We start from the raw sequence: 23217 nt of genomic DNA, 5'->3' as shown, positions 1-23217 counted from the left end.
TTACCAAGCTTCTTTCCAAATGAGCAGCATGAGAGCAGAGCAAGGATTGGCTGCCTCAATGCTCCTGCAGGCACTCGGTGTCTGTGGTTGCTCTCCACCTAGCTATCTAAGACAGTTAGGTGGAGAGGGTCACTTAAACAATGTGAACTGGTGGAGTGAGCGCTACTCCACTGCTGCCCAGTCAGTAAAAAAGGCCCATCTACAAACACTGCTCAGGCTGGGAGCAGTGAAAAATAAAATGGGGATGCATTTTATTACCATTTTATTTTTCACGTTTGCTGCATTGGCAGTAGGGATGCCAAGTTCTTCACCCTAATGGGGGGCCGACTCTGCCTATCTGTCAGCATGCAGCATGATGAATGGAAAGGGGCGACCACTCGGTCCCCCCGAACGTATGGCAGAGTGCCTCGATCCCCCCGGGAAGCCATTTTGGGCGGGAGGCGCGTCTCGGCTGGTATGCCCGAAGCGGCGTAGCCGGGGCGCGCTTTTTCCCGCCCTAGAGTGGGCTGGCCTAGACACTGACGCAGCCGGCCACGCCCTCGGGGCAGGCAGGGGCGGGTTTACGCCCGCCCTGAAGATGGATAAAAAGAGACGCAAGTCCAGAAGACATCCTCTTGTTTGCACGTGAGCTCGAGACGGAACGAAGAGCCAATTTTGAGCGTTTTAATCGTTCTTGTTTGTTTTTCAGTTACTTTGTTGGAGAATGCCGAAGAAGGTGGGAAAGCGCATGACTACCGACCAGATGCTGCGTGTTCTCATGAAGGAGATGTCCGAGCTAAAGAAGCGGGTGGACAAGAATGAGGAAAAGGGTCCAAAACGTCCTTTGGCGGGAGCAGCCCCGGGAGGGAAAAACAAGAGGCCCAGGAGGGGGGCAGCGGGTGAAGACATCCCCGGTCCCAGTGCCCCGCTCGAGGCTCCAACTCCCGTGCCGGAGGAGGGGAATCCGATTCCCGTTGTGGTCACCCCCGTGTCCGAGGATGATATGCCGCCCGAGCTGGCAGCACAATTGGCAGCGTGGTTGGGTAAAGGTAACGAGGGCGCCACGGCTGTCGAGGCGCAGGCGCTGATAAAGCAATTGCGTGAGAAACGTGAAGCAGCCAAGGTGCCCGTGCCGGCTGCAGTAGGGGACAAGACACCAGGGACGATTGCGACCACAGAGGCAGCGTCAGGTGCAGGTAAGCGGCCATTGCCGATCGCGAGGGAGGAGTCAACACCCTCTCGGAGAGAAAAGTTGGGGCAACATGTTCCTTTGGCAATTAAGGAAAAGATTTGGGCGGGGGAGTATGTGAACATTTTTTCATTGCTTGTTGACCATTATGAGGTAGAGCATGTAAAGAGTCAGAAGGATCTCATGCATCCGAGTGTTTGGCGCGCAAAAATGGCCGCCTTTAAAGTGAATGAGAATATTGGCAATTGGGGCAATGCCTGGGGAATCTTTACATCAATCTTGGGGGAACGTAGACCGGAGTTGCTTTCCGAGTTCCCAATCTATCAATCACGAATCATGGGGTATTCGACATCGCACCAGGGTAATCATTGGTTTTGTTACGATAATATGTTCAGAAAAGAAAAGGAGCATAATAAAAGTTTAACCTGGGATTGTTATGATGCCTTGACTTGGGATAAAATGAAGGAGTCAGGAATGTTGAAAATGCCGTTGGTGGGAAGTAATGTTGGCGAATGCTCCCGGCAGTATGGGGGGACGCCCTTTCGTTCAAGTACGGGTGCCGACGATCACTCGAAACCTACCGGCAATACCGGAAGAAAGGGTTTCTGCTTTAATTACAACAGAGGTAAATGTACGAGACCGCAGGGATCGTGTAAATTCAAACATGAATGTAGTGGTTGTGGGTCGTCCCATCCTGAGGCCTCGTGCAGAGCCAGAACGGGTGATAACGGGGGGAGAGGAGGTGCCAAACAGGTCTAATATAGTCCGAGGGGCGCCTTTACCCACTCCGATTGATACCCTGGCGATGATTCCTTGGCTCAGTGACTACCCGGATCGTACTTCTGCTGGGGTGCTGCGGAACGGTTTTTCGTATGGTTTCCGCATCCCGGTAGGGGACTTTCAGGGTGTGGATAAGTGTAAAAATCAACTTTCCGTCCTGCAGCATACAACCGTAGTACAGGATAAGATCCGGAAAGAGGTGACTCGAGGTCGGGTCGCCGGCCCGTTTAGTGTACCCCCGGTCCAGAATTTTGTTTGTTCTCCCTTAGGGGTAGTCCCCAAGAAAGACCCTGGTGAGTTCCGACTGATTCATAATTTATCAGCTCCACGAGGTCTTTCCGTAAATGAGGCAATCGATCCAGAAGTGTGTTCGGTGCGGTACGCATCCTTCGATGAGGCCGTAGCCATTTTGAATCGCCTGGGGCCCGGGGCGCTGATGGCGAAGTCAGATATCGAGTCAGCGTTCCGATTGCTCCCGGTACACCCAGACGACCAGCGTCTCCTAGGTTTCATGTTTCAGGGTTGTTATTACATGGATAGGTGTATGCCAATGGGGTGTTCTATATCCTGTGCTTATTTCGAGAAATTCAGTAGTTTTCTACAATGGGTCTTCACAAAGAGAACGGGTTTCCAAGATGTAATGCACTACCTTGATGATTTCCTGTTTCTTGGGGCAGCCGGGGGTCTTGAATGTGGCCGGGCCTTGGCCGACTTTTGTGTGTTGATGAAACAGTTTGGTGTGCCATTGGCGCCGGGTAAAACAGTGGGTCCTACGACTTGCCTCGAGTTTCTGGGGATTGAGTTGGACTCCATTGAGGGGTGTTTCCGTTTGCCAGCCGAGAAAGTGTTGAAGTTCAGGGCTGCGCTGCAAATGTGTATAAATGCTTCGAAAGTTACGCTGCAACAATTACAGCAGGTGGTGGGACAGTTGAATTTTGCCTTGAGGGTAATACCAATGGCCCGCCCCTTTTCCCGTTCAATTGCCCAAGCGATGGTCGGCCTTAAAGAAGCCCATCATCGCACGAGACTATCGGCCGAGATCCGCCAGGACATGCGTATTTGGTTAGCATTCTTGGCGGATTTCAATGGTAGAATCGTCTGGAATGAACCAGCCGTGTCTTCTGAAGAGCTGGGGCTATGGACAGATTCGGCAGGAAGCATAGGTTTTGGCGCCATCTTCGGCACGAAATGGTCGGCACAAAGATGGCCGACATGGTGGCATGAGAATGGTCTGACGAGTAATATTGCTTTCCTCGAACTGTTTCCCATCTTGGTGGCCTTGAGAGCATGGCCCGATGGGTTCAAAGATCACTCTGTCATATTTTGGTCTGACAATATGACCGTGGTCGAGTGCATCAATAGTCAGGCAGCACATTGTAAACTGATTTTAAGACTGCTTAAGGAAATTGTTTTACTGTGTATGCAATTGAACGTGCTATTCAGAGCAAAACACGTTCCAGGGGTGATGAATCAGGCGGCTGACGCACTGTCTCGTTTTCAAATGCAGGCTTTTTCGGGTTTCCTTCCCTCAGCGGACCCAGAGCCGGCACCCTTTCCCGAAGCTCTCTGGTCTCTCGGTGCCCCGAACTTCGTCACCTCGTGGGAGAGAGTCTAGCACCAAGGACGAGGAAGGCATATGAAGGGGCGTTTCGGGCCTATTTAGCCTTTTTGGGGAGTGATAAAGAGCGACTTTGGGGTCACGAGGAATGGGTAGTGAATTTCCTGATGTCCTTACGGAGGGCTGGGAAATCGGTGGCTACGGCCCAGAGGCATCGTGCTGCCATTTCCTTTGTTGCCAGAGCACACGCTATCCAGGACCCAACAGCGTCTTTCGTTGTACAGAAAGCGCTGCGTGGGTGGCAACGCCTTGAGGGTCGCAGAGTAGATGAAAGGCGCCCGATAGGTTTGGATAGATTGTCCCAGTTGTTGGCAACACTCCCTGCCACATGTTCATCTCAGTTTGAGGCGGTGCTGTTCCGAGCCGCTTTTACGCTAGCATTTCACGGAGCAATGCGGGTAAGCGAACTAGTTGCAAGGAACAAACTGGATGTGGCGGGGGGTTTGTGCCAAGAACACGTTCAGATCAGGGGAGAAACAATGACTGTCTCCTTTGTAAGGTCCAAGACTGACCAAGATGGGATGGGTGACTGCGTCATCATACGCAGGATTCCTGGGTCCTCCATATGTCCGGTAAAGTGTTTAGAGGATTACCTAGCACGAAGGGTGGCATCATGGGGGGGGACTTTGTTAAGACACGCGGACGCCACCCCACTGACGAAATTTCAGTTTCAGCGGGTGCTTGCGATGTCAATTGCCGCTGCGGGCTTGAACCCGGGCGAGTTTGGGACCCATTCCTTTCGGATAGGGGCTGCTACGGAAGCTACAGCCAGGGGTCTTAATGTTGAGCAAGTGAAACGAGTGTGGCGTTGGTCCTCCAATTGTTATAAGAGATACGTGCGGTTGCACATGTTGTGAAGCTGTAATAATGTACTCACGCTTCTTGTTTTTGTTTGGTTTTCAGTTTCGCAAGCCTACGAGGCGGGGCGGACTATGCAGTCGACCCTACACCGGGCCAGCGGTCAGACATCACCGGCTGTGAAAAAGGAGGTGTGGGTCGTGGGCCACTCATACGTGAGGCGTGCCGCAGACGTATTCAAAGCAGGTGACATGATTCATGTAGCTGGGGAATACGGGTACAGGATGTCCTTCTACGGAAGGGGCGGTCTCTGTATTGACCAGTTTCAAACATTTTTCGAGGGTTTGTTAGGGCGGACAAGGTCACCGCCGTCTATAGTTATAGTGCATGTTGGGGGCAATGATTTGGTCACCATCGGTAGACGACTACTCCTGGAGGCAATGCTTTCCACTGTAAGTTGGTTGGCGAGGAGAGTTCCGGGGTGCACGATTGCATGGTCCCATTTGATTCCACGAAGGGTGTGGCGGGGGGCTATCTCTATACCTGCTTTGAATCATTCTGTTAGAAAGCTTAACAATAAAGTGAGTAGGTTGTTCCGTTCCAGGACATTGCATTCTATTTCTCATAGCTGTATTAATGATGACAGTATGTATTCGGGGGATGGTGTGCATTTGTCTTGGGTGGGGAATGAGTTACTCTTAGGAGACTTCTTAGCATGGTTAAAATCTTTGAAACATGACCTTTAGGTAGGAGTTTTTGTGGGGGGTCCGGATAGCCGGTCAACTATCCGGCCTGTGGCGGTAAGGTCATGATCGGTGAGCACTAATTGGAAGATCCCTATGAGTGGGCGTCACCCAACACGGATGGGAGCGCTCGGGGGAGGTGGCCTTTGGCCCCTCAACGGGGAGGCGGTCCCTTCTAAGGATGGGTCGCCGAAAGAAGAGGAAAGGCGGTCAAGGCCCCTTCCTGTGTAGGAGGGGTTACAGCCCCCTCCTGGGGAATTTCCCGGGGCCAGTGACATCTGCGACGGCAGATGCGGTAAGTTGTGTGGGGTTGGGGGGAGGTCTACGATACCTTCTAGATACCTCACACGAGTCTTCGAACGACCTTTAACTGGCGTCGAGTTGATAAGTGCCCCCGTCAAGTCAAGGGAAATTGGTAGTAGTTGCACGTGAGTACGCCTCAGTGCTGTCGCCCCTCCCAAGTGGGGGGGGTATGTCTGGTTAGGGATCTTGACACCGGTTACGACCTTGCCGTTGGCCCTTAAACGTTAGGATGTACAATTTCAATATTTCAAGTAAATGTTTTGTAGGATGTTAGTTCGGCTAGGAGAACCTCTGTATTAGAGAATCTGTTAAGGTTAGCCAAACATCGCAATGTGGTATGAAATTGTACATTAATGTTTAAATGTTTTAATTTTTTGTTTTAATAAATACGGCCGGGAGGGTCACTCCCTCCCACTTCCAAAAACTTCAAGAACTGTTTCCGGTTTCCCTCATTTGGGGATTGTGTTGAGAGGGGGTGGCGGGTATCTCAGCCATATGGAAAGGGGCGACCACTCGGTCCCCCCGAACGTATGGCAGAGTGCCTCGATCCCCCCGGGAAGCCATTTTGGGCGGGAGGCGCGTCTCGGCTGGTATGCCCGAAGCGGCGTAGCCGGGGCGCGCTTTTTCCCGCCCTAGAGTGGGCTGGCCTAGACACTGACGCAGCCGGCCACGCCCTCGGGGCAGGCAGGGGCGGGTTTACGCCCGCCCTGAAGATGGATAAAAAGAGACGCAAGTCCAGAAGACATCCTCTTGTTCCTGTGCTCTGAAGCTGCACCTCCTCGCTGCACGTGAGCTCGAGACGGAACGAAGAGCCAATTTTGACCCACCCACCAGCCCCTGAGGACAGCTAGTTGTTTTAATAAAGTTGATCAGTTATTCTATTTCGTTTTCAGGTTGTTTTGGTGCTATGTTGATATTTAATGTGTAATAAAGATTGGTCTAATTTTACAAGTTTGTGATTAAAGAACTTCGGATTCAAGGTCCATTTATAAACAGGCGTTTTTTCGGTCATAGTGGCCAATGTAGTTTCGTTTAGTTAGCATTTGTCGTATTTATTTCGGTCAGGCGGTAGGCGGTAAGGTCATGATCGGTGAGCACTAATTGGAAGATCCCTATGAGTGGGCGTCACCCAACACGGATGGGAGCGCTCGGGGGAGGTGGCCTTTGGCCCCTCAACGGGGAGGCGGTCCCTTCTAAGGATGGGTCGCCGAAAGAAGAGGAAAGGCGGTCAAGGCCCCTTCCTGTGTAGGAGGGGTTACAGCCCCCTCCTGGGGAATTTCCCGGGGCCAGTGACATCTGCGACGGCAGATGCGGTAAGTTGTGTGGGGTTGGGGGGAGGTCTACGATACCTTCTAGATACCTCACACGAGTCTTCGAACGACCTTTAACTGGCGTCGAGTTGATAAGTGCCCCCGTCAAGTCAAGGGAAATTGGTAGTAGTTGCACGTGAGTACGCCTCAGTGCTGTCGCCCCTCCCAAGTGGGGGGGGGTATGTCTGGTTAGGGATCTTGACACCGGTTACGACCTTGCCGTTGGCCCTTAAACGTTAGGATGTACAATTTCAATATTTCAAGTAAATGTTTTGTAGGATGTTAGTTCGGCTAGGAGAACCTCTGTATTAGAGAATCTGTTAAGGTTAGCCAAACATCGCAATGTGGTATGAAATTGTACATTAATGTTTAAATGTTTTAATTTTTTGTTTTAATAAATACGGCCGGGAGGGTCACTCCCTCCCACTTCCAAAAACTTCAAGAACTGTTTCCGGTTTCCCTCATTTGGGGATTGTGTTGAGAGGGGGTGGCGGGTATCTCAGCCATATGTTAAAAATGGGCCTGATTCTAAATAGCCCTTAGGCTGCGTTGAGGAGGTCTGTGGAGAGGCACAACACTATGGGCCTGATTACGAGTTTAGCGGACTCGCAGTGGGCCACCACACCAGCGCCCCACTGCTAGACTGCCAAACCCGTAGTGTCACTAGCTGTCGGATTACAAATATAATCTTGGTTCTGTGGTGGCAGTCCCACTGCAGTGTCTTTCTAAAAGTCATAGGAGAACCTTAGAAAGGCACCGCCATAGGAGAACCGCACCCCATTCCTGCACAGACAGAAATGCGTAATGTTGTAAATTTCCTTCCGTGCTAGGATTTGAGGGTGAAAAAAATACAGGGGGGCACACCATATGCCCCCTGCATGCACCCTCATGCACAGAGGCATCAAGGGGCCCTCTCTGGCCCTCTGAGTTGCCTCACTGCATCCTTTCCATGGCAAGACCCACCGCTGTGGAAAGGGTTGCAGAGAGGCAACTTGTAATATGTTCAGTGGTGCAGCAGCGGCACAGCCAGCATATCGGTGCCTCAGACCACTGCGTCGCCACCACGGGATCAAGGATCCTGGCAGCAGCAGCAGTCCATTGGTGGTTCAACCACTTTAGCTGCAATACAGCAAGTGGACCTCCACCAGGGGTTCGGCAGTCCCATGGACAACTGAATTTGGAATCAGGCCCTATATCTTGATGACATTGTTCCTGCCCCAGTTTCATGATTTCATTACTCAGGTTTGCTGTGCCAGTTGGAAATATCTGATTCTGGCTTACTCCCATTGGCAGCACAAATTGGAGGTACAAGGCTGTAGCAGAGATTGCCTTACTATACTGCCAATTGTTAGAAGTTGGCCTGGCATATGCTGTTCACTATTCTAGTGGGAAGCTTGCACCAGTCCAAAGTACCCTTATTGATGGTAGGTTTAAAGACAACCTATATAGAAAGCTATCCTATTGGTAGCTGTGGAGAGCAGCCTTCAGGCTAAGTCTTGAAGGAATGTAAAGTAGCTTGTTTTACCAGTCTATAATCTCATGAATGACCAAATGAAAGGAGAACCACACCAGGTGTATATATAAAATATATGGATTTATTCAAAACACATCCCTCTAGTCTCTTCGTGAGACTAGAAGCAAAAGTATATACAGTAAACTTATTTAGCAAACAGTAAATTAGCACAATATATGGTTGGCCCTAGGGGAGTACCAAACCATATACTAAGAAAGTGGTATAGGAACCATGATAGACATAGAGACAAGGCCTAGGGCCTGTAGAACCGCTGGGGCCACCAGGAACCACCCAAGGTAGTGACACAGGGGACCCACGGGGACGCGTGCAGTGTCTAAACACAGCCGCGCATCACCATTGACTTCTATGGAGAAAGTTGCGGTTAGAATTTTAAATATTAGGGACACTTGGAAGGGGACTTGTAGCAAACCCCTTTAGAACTCGGCAGTTCTAGAGTCAATACCTACGGGAGCACTGGGATACTCTAGTTAACTCACCCAGGGAAGCCGGGTGCAAAGGTGTCTTTTTGTATCTTGTTTCGTCATCGTTTTCTATGGCGAGCTGCTGAAAAGTGCATCAGGAGTCCAAGTGGAAAGAGTCCAGATGGATCCAAGGGTGGATCGGAGATCTGAAGAACCTGAAAGCAGAGGGGACAGAGTCTGGGTCACTAGCCAGTGACCAGGAAGGCGATGAGCAGATGCCCACCGATGTCAGGTGATTTCAGGTTCAGAAGGTGAAGCTTGACTCTTCAGCCACGAGGACCAGGAGGTGTCGATGAAAACCAGAAGCTCGATTCAAGCTGTCCCACAAAGGTTGTCGAATACTGCAGTGTCGGTATCTGGATTGGACCCCAAAAAGCCTTGGCAACAGCAACCCACGCAGAGAGAAAAGATTGGCTTTGGTGCAGACCAGCAAGTTCTGAGGGACACACCATTTGGAGGGGAGTCAAAGCACGTCTGGAGCAACCAGGAAAGCCCAAGAAACAAAAGAGTTACCTTTGTGGGGACCCACCAGTTGACAGACCAGGGATCATGAAGGAGCCTCGAGTATAAATGCTAGAAGCGGGCCCACGGAACACTCGTGGAGTGTAGGCCCACAATCTTCAGTGCTTGGGGCATGGACTACAAGTAGCCCAATGCACAACTTCGGGAAAGCTCAGGAAGTTGATGCACTTGCAAATATGCACGGTGTCCAGGAGTTCCGGTTCCACTTCAGGTGTGAGGGCTGAGGGTCTCAGCTTTGCTGGGATCTCGTGGCGGCCTCTGAGAAGTCTGAAAGTCCATGTCCTGAATCACAAATCTGTCACGATCTGGCGGGAGCCTTGGAAATGCAGACCGGCAAGATGCTTCTTTGGTGCCTGTTTGTACAGGGGAGTCACTCCTTGACCCCAAGGGAGATTCTTTCATCTTCTAGTCGAAATAGAATGTTGAAGTTCCATGATATATGTTGCAGAGCTTCATCCACGGTAATCTAAATTCCTATGGACTGGGTTCCTATACTAATACTAAGTTTAGGGGTTGGACTTACTCTAGTGTCCCACATATGGAAGGACCGAGGGAGGGGGTGGTTACACCCCTTTCCTTTTGTTCAGTTTCACGCCAGAGCAGGGGCTGAGTGCCCCTCCCTACAACCAGTTTGAACTGGGGTATACACAGGGACACAGAGTGTGCCCCCAGCACTGTCTGAAAAGCATTCTATGAATGCAACCACCCAGCCCCAATAAACTAAAGCCGTTCTGGGAGGTGGTTACACCTCCCTGTGAGAGGAAACCTATTGTCCAGGCCTCCCCTGCTGGAGTTTCGTCCAGCACCAGGAGGTCAGACTCGTGTCTGTGGCTGCAGCATTCATTTTTTGATGCTGGAGCTCTGTTAAACTATTACCGGTCAGGTAGGTGTATACATGTCTTCTCCCTCTAGAAGGTTGGAATTCTACCCCCGCTGCCAGGTCTGGCGGGTTGTAGGATTCCACAGTGTTTGACACCAAAAACGACATGTTTTCATGCGGCCATTCCAAAGTTAGCATTTACCGTGTGGTTATAATGCACTTAAGAGTATATGGTCTGGCTGCATCACAGAACAGCATCAGAGAATAGATTCCGAAAGCTGCAGAGGGGTCCTGCTCATTTATGGGAACCCTCTCACACAAAACCAAGCACTCTGCCATAGGAGTGACTTATAGGTTTATGTGTGTCAGTGATTAAAGATAGATATAAAGGTAACCTATATCTTACCCAGGCTGCAGTAGTAGACCTGTGGTGCCATTTTCGAAGGCTTCCCAGGGGTGGCATAATGCGTTCCCCAGCCCCTGGTAGGCCTCTGGGGTACCTATGCCCTTGGTACCTAAGGTACCATATACAAGGGGCTCACAAGGGTACCCCAGTAACCAAACTGGAGTGTACCTAAAGTACCTGCAATCAATTTTAGAGAGAAAGCTGCTAAGCTGGGGTCCTGAATAGCAGGCCCCCAGCCAAACTAAAGTCGAAAAACTGTGAAACACCAGCAAAAAGTGGGGGTAACCATAGCAAGCAGACCCTACTCTCCAGGAAAAATTACATAACAATTGTTTTTTTCCAGTTGAGGCACCTGGACAGAATATATAGGTAGGACCCAGCCCTCTCTGCAGGGTCACCCCCAAACTTTTTGCCTTCACCAGGACAGAGAAGGTAGGGGAAAAGAATTGGAATGAGGAATCAATAAGGAGGGCTGCATCAGAGCCAGACAGGCCAAGCAATCGAGTAAACAGTGGGCAGACTAAAATTGAGAACACATGAAGATTATGAATGATAAAGCTAGAGTGATGTCAAGCCACAAGGAAAAGGCCAGGGGTAGGAAATGTTTAAGGGTGGGAGGATTGGTTAGTAATAAATTTTAGGTTGTTTTTAGGGCATGTTAGCATGTGTGGTGTAGTCATTCATTCATTTCAAAGCTTTATTCGATCATTAAAAAAAAACAATCATAAAAGCACATAAAATACATCACAACATAACAAATCGTTTACAATATACAATATTTGCAATCATTAGGGGAAGGAGACACAAGTTAATACATCAAAAAATCAGGTCTTATCAGTTACTTAATTGGTTATGAGGACCATACTTTTCCTAGCGGACACAGATTTCAGAATAAAAACAGCTGTGAAAAAACACACATTCGGATCGTCAAGTGCAAATAAAAGCCTCATAGCAGTTTTGGTTGTGAACACAGAATATTTTTTAAAAAGCGGCTTAAGATAGACAATACGGAGGTACAGGTACAATGGACAAATAAGTAAAAAGTGCTCTGTGCTACGCTTCGAAATTCCATCACATGGGCAGCAAATAGATGGGTGCTTTTTTATCGATGGGAAAGCCACCAAGTTATGTACAATGCCAAGTCTTAACCTGGTAAGGACATACTGGTGGGATTGCTTAGTAACCACCTTCAGATATTTAGAAAAGCCAGAGCTATTCAGATTGTTAGAATAGTAAAATTGGTGGGTGGTGACCTGGCTGGTGACATTGTCACGCAATTTAGCTTTAACCCCCGGATAGGTATTTTTAAGTTCCTTTTTAGAGATATCAGTAGCACTAGCGGGGTCTGCAGAGACATTCAGATCAAATATGTCTCTGAAAGAAGTTATAACATAATTAAGCCATGGGATCAAGTTACAATTATCTAGGCGTAGGCAATCGTTAATAATTCCCCTGATGAAGCCAGTTTCTTCCTTAGCCCAAATCGATCCCCAGGCCATTAGCGGTCTTAAACCAATAAGGTCCGTCAAGAAGACCAACCCAACTTCCTGGTGAGCCAACCCATTGGTGGCAGATGTTGGAAGACAAAGAAGTCTCTTTAGGAACCTATTTTCCTCCACTTGTAGATCCCCGTGTCGGCAATGACCCCATACGCCTGAACCATATAGTGCAACTGGGGCACATCTGTGGCGATAGACGTGCAGCATATCAATTATACGTCTACTTCCTAATTTGGAGGCAAATCTAAAAACACCAAAAGCACTTTTGCCCATTTTGGCCTTATCATTAGATATTTCCTGTGCCCACGTGCCATTACTTTGGAAAGTGATGCCAAGATAGCAAAATTTATCGACCACTTGGATTTTCTGATCTTCAATCTGAAATGTTCGTAATTTCCTAACCTTTTTCCCACATGCTATAATGAATGGTTTAGAATTGTTAATCCGTAATTTCCTCCCCCTAATAAAATCTGAAAATCTGTCCATTAGTCTCTGGAGACCGATAGGGGTTCTGGAAAGGAGGACCGAGTTGTCTGCATAAGGCAGCACGGGGGTCGCATGGCCCTCAACTAGCGGAGCATCAGAATTAACAGATTTAAGCTCAAGATCTATGGCATTGATAAAAAGGGAAAAAAGGAGTGGGGCAAGAACACATCCTTGTCTGATACCTGATTTGACCTTGATGTCATTAGTGCATTACCCCGCTTGACCAAATCGAATCCGGGCTGATAATTTGGTGTACAATCTGGCCAGAAAATTAATTATAGCAATTGGGGCCCCCAGATCTAATAATGTAGACCAAAATAACTCATGGTCCACCAGGTTGAATGCGCTAGATAGGTCTGCAAAGCAAAGAAACAACGATCCTTGCTTAGCCCGGATATATTTGCCTATAATCAGTTCCAGATTAATGCACTGTTCAATAGTACCGAGGCCCTTGCGAAACCCATACTGGGAATCTGCTAGAATACCATTTTCCTCTGCCCACTCCTCCAGACGTACCAAATGTTCCCTACTCATTATTTTCAGGGAGGAGTCTAGAAGGGATATAGGTCGATAATTCTTGGCCTCGCATCTATCTCCCTTCTTATATATAGGGATAATTACAGACTTACCCCAAGTGGAGGGGATGCATTCCATCGTTGCCGCGTTAAAAACTTTAGTCAAAAAGAGGGCCCATAGCGTTATATCAGCCTTGTACAAATCAACGGGCACTCCATCTGGCCCCGGTGCCTTCCTTCCCTTGCTATTACAGTTGGCCTTATCCACCTGTGTGACTGTGATATCTAGGGGTAATTTTTGGCTACAAACTTCAGGTCCAGGATATATGGTGGCATCTCCCCCTGGATTAAAAATGCCGGTAAAATGCAAAACCCAACTTTCCTCGCTAACCTGGGCTGTTAAAACAGGGTATTCCTCCTTTTTAAGGAAGGGGCTATTCACGGTATCCCAAAAGAGCTTACTATCGGGAAGCTCTGCTGCTGTGGTGTAGTCAAAGAAAGTACCGTTGCCCAACTTGGTCCCAATACAATAATTTAGCCTTTTTTACACAAAAAAAAGATAGTGTGGCATAATGATTCCCCTCCAAAAGCAGGCAGCAGAAGAAAGGGTGTGGAAAGAGCAAAAAAAACAGATGATGGACAGAATGCTGAACAAATCAAACATTCACCCCCAGTCACAGATATGGTTTAAATCTATTGTTTTTTTGCTCGCCACGCCATGGGAACAGTCCCGCCCGATCTGCCAGGCTAGGTCCTCCCTGGACTGGATCAAGCATCCTGGGACCAGTTTTGGGGTATCATCCCTCATCAACTAGGCTATCTTGAATCCGGTGGCACAACAAGCACGGGACACAAGTGGGAATACCCTTCCCACTTATGGAGAGAAATGCAAAAATAACAGATGATGGACAGAATGCTGAACAAATCACACATTCATCCCAAGCCACAGATCTGGGTAGAAGGAGTATGGCGAGGGGTGAAATGGAGCATGCAATGATGTGGGTAGCCATGCGGCCATCAATGGCATCATTAGGCACTGGTTTGCAGGAAAGCGCTTCTATCCATGTTTCAAACGGAAAACCCTCTGCCTACCCTGGCACACAGCAAGTGAGAGCAGTCTGGTGGCAAAAGAAGAATGGAAGAGTTTAGAGTTTGTTGCTGGTGAGGAAGCCATGTGAGTGGACCGAAACAGAGAGATGGATAAGTGTCAGGTAGGCGGAGACAGAGGACATAGGGGAAGCGAGACTGAAAGAGGAATCACTGAGAAGACCCTTGTCTGTGAGTGGACAGTACAGACAATCGAGTAAACGGTGGATAGACAGAAACAAAGAACACTTGAAGGATATACTTCATAAAGGTGGAGAGATTTCATGTCTCAGATGAAAGAGGGGGAGAAATGCTGGGGGGGGGGCTGTTTAGGGGTGAGGGATTAGTTAAATGTTAGAATGTTGTTTAGGGCAGTTTATCATGTGCAGCCTAGCCAAATTTAGTAGGGTTGCCCAGCTTGCTGTCAACAAAGCAGCCTTTGCACATACGACAGAATGATTGCCCTCACAAGCCCCAGTTAGATTAGAGGATAATGGAGCAGGTTGCAGCATCTGAGCCAAAATAAATGTTTCTTGCAGAAAGCTAATGCGGTTGAAGTGTAGGTAACTTACACATCTGGAGGTCTCTTTTTTAAATCAGGTTGGATCAGGAAAGTCACGGACTAAAGAGAGATTTGAAATGAAGGACCTGTTGTAAAATAAAGAGGATTGGAACTTTCTGCTTGAAGTCATACTGTACATTATGTCACACGATAAAGAAATAAATACAGGAAATCAAAACTTGGCATGGGTGCACTCTTTTTTTTACTTGGCACATTAGGGATGCTTTTCCTAGAAATGCACCACAGAAACTACGCAAGTTCTGTAAGCTTTGAGTGTACAGCCAAAACAGTTTCTTTTTTAAGTTGTAATCCAAAAAGGTCTGATGGAAATAATGAAAAGGAAAATGCCACCAGAAAAAAGGAGAGCTTGATCAAGTTGTGTGCGACATCGGTGTCGGTGTTAATTTAAGGGAACTTGAAAAGTGTTCGACTTCGAATGTTCTTGTGAATCATTTTTTGGTATCCGGCCACCAAAGTGAAGGACAACAAGCCGATATTAAAGGCAACATTTTAGTGTTTTACAATCTAACTATTACCAACACTTTACATTTTTCAGTAGCAAAGTTCAAGATGAGAGCTTCCAGTATGTAGGGGAAAGGTTAGCGTTTTCTATCTAAATAGCTCTTACTCTCGAGGATCGCAAATGGAAAAGCTTACAAGAGCTTTCAGAGCTATGTTTATGTGAATGTGCTATCAATATCTCTCACACTCTAAAGCGACTCGAACAATCACTGTTTTTAACAAACAATTTTCTGAAAAAGTTGAAATGTTGTTTTACTGAAATTTTGTAAAGAACCACGTGCACTTTCCCTCCTCACTTCTCCACAACCTTCCCTTTTAGGCTCCCCAGTCCTTTTACCACTACGTGCATCCCTCCTGCTTACTACGTCACTCCCGTGTTTATACGTCCATCCCTTGGTCAACTGCTGGCTTCCTTTCTTTACCTGCCCTCTTGACCCTTTGTTGTTTCCCCTACCTCTGGAGCTGCATCACCCCTGTGGATGTCATCCTCTACCACCCGGCCTTACAAATTGCGTTAAAATATATACCCTTCCCCCCTTGGAGGTTAATTTTGAATTTCTGCCAAAGACATGCAATCAATTCACACTCCTCTTGCTAGCCCGCCAATTGGCCTTCCCATCCATCTTCTAATTCTTCCTGTGAAATATTTTCTTCCCCATTTGCCCTCTCCTGTCTTAACTTTCCCACAGCTTCCCAATCCAAGGGCTTCTTCTTCTCATCTGTCCTCTTTTTTGCTGCTCTAATTCCTTGATCTTTTGTGCACGTCTTTTCTTAGTATTTGCTACATGGCCTTCACTTTCATCCTGCCGTTCCTTTACCCCATATGGATTTTCCTTAGCTCCATCTTTCAGTGACCAACATTTGATTCTCCCATTAATTGCCTTCCTTGACTTTTCCCTCCCATTGCAGTTATTTATCTACAGTTGGCTCCAGGGGCTTTGGTATGCTTGCCAAACTGCCTGCCACACTTCCAAAGTGGCCTGGGTCTGGTGACTGTGACCCCCAACTAGCCCCTTGAATGGCTATCCTGTACCGAGCTCTCCAGTACTCTCCAGCACCCTTCCTTTATGCTGTACGTAATCGAGTTGGTCCTCTCCCGTGCCCTCTCACCCTGTCTCCTCTCTATCACCCTCCTTTTCATTCTTCAATTGAGGGTTATCTCATGTTCATGCTTGTTTCATGGTCTCTGTTCCTCGGCCATAACCTGCTTTCTCTCCCTCCACTCTCCTTAATATTACTCTTTTGATGATTTCTCCTTTTTCAGGTGCCTCTGTTGTTCTTCTTCCCCCAAGAGATGGTATCCAGGCAGAAATTGCTGAAATTGCTCTTTAAAGGCCAGCCTGGCATTGGCCTCGGGATCACATGATTATGTTCTCCAACAAGCCCTAATTTCCTTGAATCATACCAAAGGGCAAGGCCAAGTGATTATACAAGGTGACTAGCCCCTTCTTTGGACATGCAAAGCTTATAACATATGTGGTCCAAGGCTCTTTGAGTTAAGGACATCCTAGGCAAATAACTAATCTCTGTGTCAACTCTCTTATTTGGATATTTTTTGTGTGTACCTCAGGTGTCCTGGGGCCTTCTTAATGCAGACCCTCAGACTATGTACTCAGTTCATTTTCAGCACGTGACTAATAGAATAGCGATGCACAGCAGTCCAATGCTAACTCTTAGTGGAGTTGTGGGTTAGAAATCCAGAAATCAGCAGTATTTACCATTAGCTAGCGTAGTCAAAGTGTAGCACACATGGTGGTACCAGGTCCGAGGAGCATCAGTGGCCCCTGCATTCCAATTAGGGACTTTTCTTTACAATCTAAATAGGAAATCAAGGCTCCCAGTTACTATACTTGTATTAGCATCCATTGGATAGTTTCTACATCCCAATAACTATCAAGCACTCACCAAAGGTTTCCAAAGGAGTGAGCTGGATGCGCATTGCTGGTTCCCAACTCCATCACCAGGCACAAGTTGGCCCATTCAAGATATATTAAACAAGGGAGCTTTAGACCAATTGGGGAAAGGGGAATGAGAGAGACACAGGCCTGGATACATGAACCCTCTGGAGACCCTTTTCTGAAGACTGCCGACTGGAGGTGCACTTAGGAATCACTACCTATAGGATGAGATTTAGGTTATTTATGGAAATATACATATTAACATCCTATTTTACCCCTTGATAAAATGTTATACCTGTTCATCCCCTTCCCCTGCCTACACTTTTTGGCCTCAATGGTGTGTTGTTGGGAAAATGTTGGAGTTACAGGAAACTCTGGAGCTTGCTGTTCCCAGTGGTGTGTTTGCCTGCAGCTGGAGTACGTTTACTCGGGACTGCGAGGACCAGCAGCCTACTTTGCTCACAGCTGTGTCCTCTTCCCCTGTTGTTCCCGCCCCTGCCTGGACCTTGAATAATGCTCACGGCCCCCACTCCGCGGGAGCCGTTCGCAGTGGTGTGTTTGCTTGCAGCTGAAGGAGTATGTTTACTCTGGATTGCGAGGACCAGCAGCTTACTTTGCTCACAGCTGTGTCCTCTTCCCGTGTTGCTCCCGCCCCTGCCTGGACCTTGAAAACCGCTCATGGCCCCCGCTCCGCGGGCGCCGTTTGCAGTAGTGTGTTTGCCTGCAGCTGAAGGAGTACGTTTACTTCGGAATGCGAGGACCAGCAGCCTACTTTGCTCACAGCTGTGTCCTCTTCCCCTGTTGTTCCCGCCCCTGCTTGGACCTTGAATTCCGCTCACGGCCCCCGCTCCGGGGGGGCCGTTCGCAGCGGTGTTTTTGCCTGCAGCTGAAGGAGTACGTTTACTCGGGACTGCGAGGACCAGGAGCCTACATTGCTCACAGCTATGTCCTCTTCCCCTGTTGTTCCCGCCCCTGCCTGGACCTTGAATACCACTCATGGCCAACGCTCCGCGGGTGCCGTTCGCAGTGGTGTGTTTGCCTGCAGCTGAAGGAGTACATTTACTCAGGACTGCGAGGACCAGCAGCCTACTTTGCTCACAGCTGTGTCCTCTTCCCCTGTTGTTCTCTCCCCTGCCTGGACGTATTTAACTGGTTACATCTTTCAGCCATGCGGACGCGCGCCGGGCGAAGCCCGGGCCAAGGGCGGGCCCGTTTCAGCCCGTTCCAGACCGGGAGAGACCGGACCGGGCCACCGCCCTTGCATCTGCCGCCCCACACTAAGGAAAGACATGGGTCTGCATGAAGCAAGGAAATTCCGAGACACTGGATCTGAGGAGAATGGCTGGTCAGGAGATGAGGAGCAAATCAACAATGGCGGGTGGCTCTACAGCAGGTACTATGGAGAAATTTATTGTCAGAGCCAGTTCTCTTTTATCCCATGAAATCACTATATTGGAGCGGCGGCTCTCGCAGGAAATCACTACTGCCAAGAGATCTTCATTGGGTTGTATAGCGAATGCTAGAACATCGGAGAGGTGTGTGGACACAACTATAACTGAACTTCCAAAGCGGGGTGATGATTTAAATCCAAATGGGCTCCCACCTTTAAGGGACAGCGCACCATTGTGTTATGTTGTTGTTTTACCGGATATACCTGAGAGTGATTTGTTACCTAATGTTTCTGTTAACCCATCGACTGACAATCCAGGAAAAGTAAATACTAGGCAGATACGTGGGGGATCAGGAGGGGGCGGTACCCAAAAGGAAATCCAAAAATCCGACAGGAGAAAGGCAAAACTCGCTAAGCAATCGAGCTGCCCGGTACCCGATGGTAGGACAATTGCAGGCACTAGTGAGCTTACTGCCCCCCCAGTGGCAAGTTCACCCATTTTAATCGTAGGAGATCCAAATATTAGTAATTTGATACCAGTTGGAAGTGATTTGTCAATTGAAAGTGTGGGTGTTCTCTTGAAGTCCCTACTTAACCCCCTTGAAGTTAGACTTGCTAATATCGAAACAAGGTTGTCAAACATAGATAAAGCCACAGCAGTTGCTGATGGCTTGAGTATGGTTAAGAAGAAAGTGGAGGGATGGAGAAGAGTCAGGGGGGTGCAAATAGCCAATACTTATCCTATAGTAAATTTGATCCCCGCACTGCAGCATATTCCCAATAGGAACTCCGGTCCCCAGCTACAATTGAACATCCCGTTAGTAACCATGAAGCCTGATCCACCTGCTGAGCAGAAAGCATATGAGGGCAGCATTCACGGAAATAGCCTCACACTAGATCTGCCCCCTGAAGCAAACCCCCTTGTAGTTGTTTTAGAGCGAGTCCCTGTATTAGAGGCTTCGGCCAGAGAATCCTTTGCATCACTTAAAAATAAGGTAGTCAGCTGGCTGAATAAAAACAGACCTCTCCCCCCTCAAATTTCGAGTGAGATCCTGATGGTAAGAAGGCTCCCTTGCGCAGGTAATACTACTAAAATGATTAGTGGTGATTGTGTCCTGGTTAATTTTAGGGACCCTAGAACTGTCTCCCATATATGCGCCTGGCCGCACTGTGTCTCTGATACTACCATCCAGTCCCTCTCACTGTCCTTTTTTTACCCGGCAGGCCCAGCGGGTGATAACCGGGGGGAGGAAGAGGGATGGGTAAGAGTGGAAGCTAGAGGGAGGAGTAGGAGGTACACGGACAGGAGGGGCTATATGCATGTGCCTGAAACCTTTTGCAACTACAATCGTTATAGTTGCCTCGAAATGGTCGATTGACTACATCTTAAACATGTGGGGGCTGGTGATTGCATGGAAATGGAGGGCCGAAAAAGTATGCTCATTCAGCCCAGTGGAAAGCCCACTTATGAACAAGCGGAAAGGTCTCGAGGTAGCAACCAGATAGAGAGCAATAACTCGAGATGATTGGTATGCTTACTCCCCGATATTATCGACCAGCCTAGCTCAGATGATGGCCAAAACACGGCACCTATTGCGCAGGGCACGCTGGAAACTGTGAAATCAAACACAATGGGCCCCACAAGTCCCAGGGGGGGAATCTTTAATAATACCAACCCAGGCTCTCTACTTATACTGTCTTGGAATTTGGAAGGGCTGGCCAATAAGATGGACTGCCCAGAGTGGGGTTCGTTCATAGACAAGAACGATGTATGTCTTTTTTAGGAAACCTGGGCCAGAGAGGATAAAACACGCTTTGGTTATGCCTCTTTTTTTGTTCCGGCAAGGTGGGGGTGTAAGGGACGTCCGTCGGGGGGCCTTGTTGTCTGGGTGGGTTCCCACTTGGGCTGCAAGACCAAACCCCTGAATACACTATCTGAGGATGTCCAGTGTGTGCTTTTGGAGTGGCCTAATGCCTCCAAGCTCGCACTGGTTAACGTGTATTCTAGACCGGTGAATATCACCGGCGAATCCAGAACTATTGAGGAATTGTCCATATTCCTAAGCTCCATACCCAGCGGTACTCCGTTTGTGGTCGGGGGTGACTTAAACTGTCACTTTGAGCCACTATCGGGTCTGACTGATGTGGTGGCCTTGGATGAAGATGATCATTGGGCAATACCGCCAACCGCGGCGCCTTCCCCCAGGTCATGGACACCTTTGGCTATCCAAATTGCGGCACTAACGCTCAAGCACTGAATCAGGGCCTGTAATGGACGTGTGCAATCTGATATCCCCCCAAAATGCACATTTAACAAATTAGGGCAGGAGTCGCGCCTGTATTATATATTGGTGGAAACCCGGTCTTGGTATAAGGTGATCAACTTTATGGTCATTGTCAGAAACAACAGTGACCATAATGCATTAAATTTGGAAATATTTTGCCCTGGTGTTGTTAAAGAGAATTCTAATGGTAATGATCTACCAGACTCGAGACTGACCTTATCTAACGATAGGCGTAGAGTAAAGGGGGCTAAATTAGTGATGCATCCAGAGAAGGTCTTAGAGCTCTATGCCAGAATTGTCCCTGTATTTGAAGAAGTTAGCGATCTAATTGAGCATTCCCATTTCCCTGATACGCATCATAAGCTCTGGGCTCTGCACGGCTACTTAACCAATAAGCTGGAAGAGGTGTTTAACCCCAGTGTTACAAAGAGGCCGACCAAGGGTAAAAGAGTTTCATGGTATAATGCTGCTTGTAGAAAGGCGAAGGCTGAATTAGTATCTGCCTTAAAACAGAATATGGATAAATCAGTGATACATACCAGGAGATCTGACTATAAGCGCCTAGTTCAACTCGCGAAGGAGGAATGGGATCGTGATAATTGGACGAACCTAACTAACGCCCTTTCAGCCAGAGACTCGCGTGAATTCTGGTCAATTGTAAATACGGGGTCTTGGGAGCCATTGGCGGCCGTTGAGGCAAATATAGCCGCCAATGTTTGGGAGGACCACTTCCGGGCATTGTACACAGTGGGGAATGTCGATTGGGAAGGGGATCCAGGGGCGGTGTTGTTAAACCCCACCCCACAACCTGCCGGCGACGACTTCACTCTGGAGGAGGTCTGTGCTACAATATCAAAATTGGCAGCGGGAAAAGCACTGGGGCTGGATAAACTCCCGGGCGACCTCTTCAAGCATGAACCCACAATATGGGCGCCATACTTGTTAGTTATCTATAATGCAGTACTGAGAGGCATGTCGGTACCCGGCACTTGGCTGGGCACAGAGATTGTCCCTATTTATAAGAAGGGCTCTTCTCTGCTCCCAGCCAACTACAGGCCTATCAGCCTGATCGACATGCCGCAAAAGATTTTTGGGAGGCTTATTCTTGACCGGATCCAGGACTGGATGGAGGAAAATTCCATATTGAGTCCTTTTCAGGCAGGGTTCAGAAAGAATACATCCACAACTGACCAGATTTTCCGCCTGTCTATGTTATTTTGGAAAACTGTCAGGATTGAGGGGGGGGGGTGTCTATACACGGTCTTCGTGGACTTACACGCGGCCGTCGACCAGTTCCCAAGAGGCAAGCTCTAGTCTGTGCTCACTGAGATGGGTATCCCACCCATTCTCCTGAACATCTTAATTCGGCTTCATGAGGAGAATTTTGCATGTGTGAGGTGTGGGAGGAATGGTTTCTTGTCTTCTAAATTCCCAGTTGACAGGGGGGTAAGACAGGGGTGCGTCTTAGCACCCCTGTCTCTATGTCAACGGGGTAATTGCCCATTTAAATAGGATATCGAACACTGACGCCCCTAAGCTTGCCGGCAGCAGGGTGCCTGCGATCATGTTTGCAGATGACACCCTGCTGCTGTCGAAATCTCCGATGGGGATACAACGTGTGTTGGACGGTTTTGAGGCATTCTGTGTGGAGCGGGTTTTGAAATTAATGCTCTTAAAACTAAATTTATGATTTTTAATTCCCCTCCAACCACGCGCCCAAACCCGAGCATAGGTACCAATAGGCTGGAAAGGGTTCAGATTTTTGATTATTTGGGGGTGACTTTAAATGAAAGTATGACCTGGGCCCCGCATCAAATCAAATCCCAACTCAAACTGGCCCAAACAATAGGGGGTATCTTTAAGCTCTCCAATACTTCTACAATTAAACCTATTGGCCCACCCATTGAGATTTATACAACACAAGCAAGGGGGGCAGTTACCTATGGCGGTGAACTCTGGGGACATGTGTGCAGACCCGAGATTGTCATCACAGAAAATAAATTTCTTAGGCAACTATTAACTCTGCCTTCTAGTACTCCCTTGTTACCACTGAGGCTTGATGTGAGCCTCAGACCAATAGACGAGGTCCTGGGACTTAAACCATTAACATTTTGGTGAAGGCTCTGGACTACGCCGGAACTCCTTAAATATAGACAGGAACTCCTAGAAATCTTAAGTCTACCAACAGCAGGGAAAATTCCTTGGCTCAACTACATAAAAAATTAATTGGGAAAGTTAGGGATCCTGCAACTATGGACTGACCCGGAGGCAGCCTGTAGTAGGGTCTCACGAAAGCACTTAGTAAAACATTATTATGATAGTAAACTAACGGCTTCCATACATAATGTGCAAAGTGGAACCCTAATTGACTCTTTTGTAAGGGAAAAAGATTTTTATCATTTTGAGTCTGTCCTGGATGATATTTTTCCTATTTTAACTAGAACGTTGTACCTACAATGGTGATACGGCACCTTGCCAATCAGATCTTTTACTAGTAAATGGTGCCCTTCT

This window comes from Lissotriton vulgaris, chromosome 4_1 (genome assembly GCF_964263255.1).
Source record: "Lissotriton vulgaris chromosome 4_1, aLisVul1.2, whole genome shotgun sequence".
Classification (NCBI taxonomy): Eukaryota; Metazoa; Chordata; class Amphibia; order Caudata; family Salamandridae; genus Lissotriton; species Lissotriton vulgaris.
This window is presented reverse-complemented; position numbering follows the sequence as displayed.